The sequence below is a fragment of the Panthera onca genome, chromosome C1 (assembly GCF_046562875.1).
Source record: "Panthera onca isolate mPanOnc1 chromosome C1, mPanOnc1 haplotype 2, whole genome shotgun sequence".
NCBI classification, from domain to species: domain Eukaryota; kingdom Metazoa; phylum Chordata; class Mammalia; order Carnivora; family Felidae; genus Panthera; species Panthera onca.
In genome coordinates this window covers 106848601-106854027 of record NC_138346.1, presented here as the reverse complement: position 1 = coordinate 106854027, position 5427 = coordinate 106848601, and the positions used below count along the sequence as shown (strand labels likewise).

Here is a 5427-nt window from a genome sequence, read left to right as displayed (position 1 = left end):
GAAGAGAGAGAGAATCCCAGGCAGGCTCTGCCCTGTCAGCTAAGAACCTGACGTGGGGCTCATTCCCATGAACCGTGAGATCATGACCTGAGCTGAAGACTGAGAGTTGGATGCTTAACCTACTAAGCCAACCAGGCTCCCCGTATGTATGACTTTGCATTTAACTTCTTTCATTCCCAAGTTCCTTACAGCTTTTGTTGTGATGTGTATTCAAGTATTAGGCTGGAGGAGGACAATACATATGTTGCCATGTGCAAATGAAACTTTATTTGCATTTGCCTAACTATGCTTCTGAGGCTATTCCATTTATTCAAACTCTAAACACTTCAACTCTCAACTATGTTTCCTGATACTAACTCACTTTTATTAATATCTGTTCATTTTTTAATTCAATAACCGTTTTTCATGCCAACTATTTTGAGGCTTATTACAGTACATCTTATGGGGTGCTTGGGTGGCTCAGTTGGTTGAGCGTCCGACTTCAGCCCGGGTCATCATCTCACAGTTCGTGGGTCCGAGCCCCACGTCAGGCTCTGTGCTGACAGCTCAGAGCTTGGAACCTGTTTCAGATTCTGTGTCTCCCTCTTTCTGCGCCTCCCCTGTTCACGCTCTGTCTCTGTCTCAGAAATAAACATTAATAAAATTAAACAAAAAATAAAGTACTTATTATTTTCAGATTGTTTTCAAACACAAGTGGGTTAACAGCTATAAGAATGGACATTATTAACATTTTATTCTAGCCTGGTTTGATCAAAGTACTTTGATTTTTTATTTAAATAAAGTTTTGAAACATTAGCAATTTGAAAACTTCTGTTCTTTACTAAGAACTAAACTATCCTATGATTCCTTAAATGAAAAAAAAATAATTTAAAAACACTTGTTTGCTTTGTACGTATGTGTGGTGAGACCTACAAATGTGTGTGGGAAATGCCACTTTAAACAATGGTGTAAAGAAAATTGTTAAATAAAAGTAAATTTGCACCCAAGAAGCGCTTTTTACAAAATGTCCTTGAAAAGTTATTACTGAAGGATCACACTTCTAAGTTTTTTCGTTAGCATGTAAACTGCGTTCCTGAAAAATTTCTAGGTTTAAAGGAGACATAGCATTTCATTTTGCAGTTGCTAATACCATGTGCTCATTAAAAATAGGGACTCCATAAATGTTGATGATCTGGCTGTCAAGGGAAGATGCCAGAAAGTCACCAGCAAGTATTGGTAACTTCAACTTTATTTCTCTTTTCTTCTCTTAGTTGTTTTGAGAAGATAGGCACTTGGAGAACCAGAATATACCTGCATCTTAGAATTCCTTCTGAGTTCAGAAAGTCAACTTCTTTTTCCTGGGGTGAAGAGAATGCTCTGTGTTTTGTTGAAAGGAGAACACAACTTTGAGGGCAGGAGGTGGATGGTAATGGACCTCTAACCTCAGTAAAAGAAGTCTGATAACACTGGTAATGCCTCAGTGGGGACCTTTCCAACTTGGCAGAAGTAGCTCCACTTGGCTGTAGCTTCTCTGACTTGTCTTCCTTCACTTTAGATAATTTCTGAATGGAGTCCATGTTTTTTTTTTGCCTAGTGCTTTTAGAATATTATTTTTGTATGTGTTGTTTTTCTTCAAGTGCAGTGATTAAAGTTTCCATAAAAATGAAATTGTCTTTTACTTCCGGGGCTGGACATAGTCAAGGTATGACTCCAAAGACATGATGGGATGCTTGAATTAATCATCCATATCTTCCTGAACTTCAGGGAGGGAGACCACTGACTTTATCCAAATTAGAAGTCTTAAGAAGTTTCCCTTCTTAAGTCTTTAGGTTGTTAGAAACCTCTTTTACCCTGGCCCCCTCTCCTGTGTTTACAACCTCTGGAATTTGCTTGTTTGGTTTGGTTTTCACTGACACTGTGTTTGAGCTTTTTAAGATGGTTGTCTAAAGCAACTCCGAGGGAAGCAAAAACTTCTTGAGGCTGTTGCCTTTTCTTTCCTTCTTTCTTGATACCACTAGAGGGTGGTTTCTTCTTTGCTTCATCCCTTCGAGTGGCCTTTGACTTTCTTCTATGGATACCACCTTGTGGGATTTCTTGCTGATCAAAGCAGGAGGATTTCCCATCCCCTTTGGTATCCTTCAAAAGTTTATTCCTTGTGGGTCAGTTTGTGCTCCTTATTTTGACCCACAGCCCCTTTCCTCTGGGGCTCACTCAGGTGCTATTATTGACTGAGCCCCAGACCGTCCTGGGAGGAATTTGTGTGACCAGGCTTCTGGTGTGGAACAATGGGTTGCTGGTCCTCCACTGGAGATCTGGACCGTTGTCCACAAACACTTGATGAGGACAGGTGGATGATGGAGGGGTCTGAACATGGCAGTAATCAGAAGATTCCTGGACTGAGAAATAGAAATAGGAAGAAGCTGGTGAAACTCTGGGGCACCTCTTCCTCTCATCTCTCCTCTCAAGATTGTGAGACACTTTGTGAGGTATTTCCAGGTCTGAGTTTTCTAAGTTTTGTTGTTGTTGTCTTTTTTCCCTGTCTGTGATCGAGGATGTGGATTGGCTGTTGGAGGCTTTTCAATTTTCTTGGTAGTCCTTCTCTATGTCCTACTTCTTCTGAAGGTCCTCTCTGGGGCACGTTCAACCATTACCCAGCCATCAAAAACTACATGGAGCTAGAATGTATTATGCTAAGCGATATACGTCAATCAGAGAAAGACAAATACCATATGATTTTTCTCTTATGTGAAATTAAGAAACAAAACAGATGAATGTATGGGGAGACAAGGTGGGAGAGAAGAGAGGGAAACAAACCATAAGATACTTTCTTCAAGTTTTTAATGTTTATTTATTTTTCAGAGAGAGAGAGACAGAGAGACAGAGAGACAGAGTGTGAGCAGGGGAGGGGCAGAGAGAGAGGGAGACACAGAATCCAAAGCAGGCTCCAGGCTCTGAGCTATCAGCACAAAGCCCAACGTGGGGCCCAACTCACTAACCATGAGATCATGACCTGTGCTGAAGTCAAACACTTAACCGATTGAGCCACCCAGGTGTTCCCACAAGAGACTTTTAATGATAGAGAACAAAATATGGGTTGACAGAGGGAGGTGGGTGGGAGGGTGGGCTAGATGGGTGATGGTTACTAAAGAGGGCATTTGTGATGAGCCCTGGGTGTTGCATGTAAGTGATCATAGAATTCTACTCCTGAAACCCATATCACACTGTATGTTAATGAACTAAAATTTAAAATAAAAAGCAGAATAAAACAAAAAATGATGGCTCTTTTTCAAGTTCTTTTCATCAGTTTCAATCGTCTGGTTATACAGAAACCAGCTTATTCCCCTGGGCCACTGAGTCCCTGGCAAAACTTCCAATGCTGGTGTTTTCACAGGTTATTTACTGTTCTCATGACCGCTCTCCACAACAATGGCTACTGTAACAGGCAAGGTGGAGCGTTTCTTTACATATTTCCATAGCTTCCTAGGGTCCAGGTTTGCAGCCAGCCTTGCCTACAGCTTCTCCACCATTTGGAGCACGAGCCTGGCCACCAGCAGTGTGACCGTCCCAGCAGGGAGGGGGCTGGTACAGTCCTGTGATTGCAGCTCTGGTCTCCACGCATCCTTGGTGGGGACTGAGGTGCTACTGGCCACATGTGGGCTTCACATGTGTGCATGCCACTGGGAACCACTCGGTCTGGGCCTACTGGCTTCTGCCAGGCCTTTGGGCAGCCACACATCTGGCCTGGAACAACTTTCCAGTGTGTCACCCGAGACTAAAGGAAACCCCAGCACCTGGGCTTACAAATCTTAACCACGTATTACCTCCACTTATGCAAAGGAGTTGTGGGTCATGCCCGAATGAGACACCTGTTGATGGCCCCTGGGCTGGCTGGCCTGCTCTCAGACCAGAGAGTCAGCAAGATCAACCCCTCAGTAGTGACCACCCTAGACAGAGGCTATGTGCCAGTGGTTAGCTTAATTTTAGCCTCACTACAACCCGAGGAAATGGGTTATATTATCTCCATTTTACAGATGATACAACTGAGGCTCAGGGAAATCAAATTCACTTTCACACAGTCACATAACAGAAGTGAAGAAGGAGCATAAGGCAAGCTGAGAGGCCCACAAACAGCCCCTCACCCCCAGGTGGGACATGTTTGATCTTCCTCGGGCTCTCTTGGCTGCTCTAGAACAAAGAAAAGGGGAAAAACAAATGGTTAACTGATAGAGATCATAGTCCTACAGGACCTCAGTTTCCATCTATTTGCAAATATCTTAGTAAATCACAAGAAAAAAACAATCTCATCAATAGCCTAATCTCCAGAAACCTATAGACTCTGTTTCCTGGAGCCCAAACATCACCCCTCCATAAGGATGTGGGGAACAAAGGCAGAAGGAAATGGCAGATAGAATTAAATTTCCTTATAAGCTGCAGCCCAGTGACAGATACTTGAGGCTGGCAGAGTAAAATGTTTCTCCAGGAACTCCCTATGTCTTAATGCTAATGATTTGCTAGAAGGCAAACAACCTTAGCTTGACAATGGCTAGGCCTCCAGTATCCTGTGAGTCTTCCTTAGCATATTAAAATCTCACTGGAAACTTCCCCTGGACCTTACCTTCCCATCTCTCCTCCTGATCTGGGGGCAGCTCTTCCTGCCCATGGGTCCTATCGCCTTGCTTTAATAAAATCCCCATTTTGCACTAGAGATGTCTTCAAGAATTCTTTCTTGGCCTTTGGCTCCAGACCCCACCAACCCCACTGTCATCCCAAAAACCTCATCAGAAGCAAAGTTACAATTTGACTCTAAGCAGTGTTAGGTCTTGTGTCTGCACCCAGAGTAATAACCCATGTGTTTTGTTTTTACCCCAAAGCAGTGTCCGATACATAGGCACCAAATAAATTTGCTTGAAGGAATGAAAAAGTGAATCAATGGTCATTTGCTGTAATGAGCCTGCCCATCAGCAGTGGGACTTAAGCTAGGCCAGCCTAAAACACTCTCCCTAAGGGGACCTATTCTTAGCCTGAAAGATTAATCTTTAGTCTCATACTCACAACTAAAAAGAACAACTAAATAATCTTCAAATGGCATCCTTGACTGCACCTCCTTTGATTGGATCAAGAAAGATCAGATTAGATCCCAGCCAGATCTCCAGCAGCAGGTGGAAACCTGGCCTGAGGTCTCACCCACAGTGAAAAGCCCAATGGTTCCTCCTCCTTATCTTTTTCCTTTTTATATAGACTTTATTTTTTAAGGCAGTTTTAGGTTCACAGCAAAATTGAGTAGAACTATAGAGTTCCCATGTGCCCCCTGTCCCCACACATGCAGAACCTCCCTCCCCACCAGAGTGGTACACTTGTTGTAATTGATGAACCTACATTAGAACATCATTATCACTGAAATTCCATAGTTTAAATAGGGTTTACTCTTCGGGTTATACATTCTATGGG

The 5427-nt window shown here is 42.9% G+C and overlaps 1 pseudogene; it reads right to left on the bottom strand.

Moving 5' to 3' along the window:
* Positions 1-1199: 1199 nt before the first annotated feature.
* Positions 1200-4673, bottom strand: LOC132676551 (elongin-A-like; annotated as a pseudogene).
* Between the last annotated feature and the right edge of the window lie 754 nt (positions 4674-5427).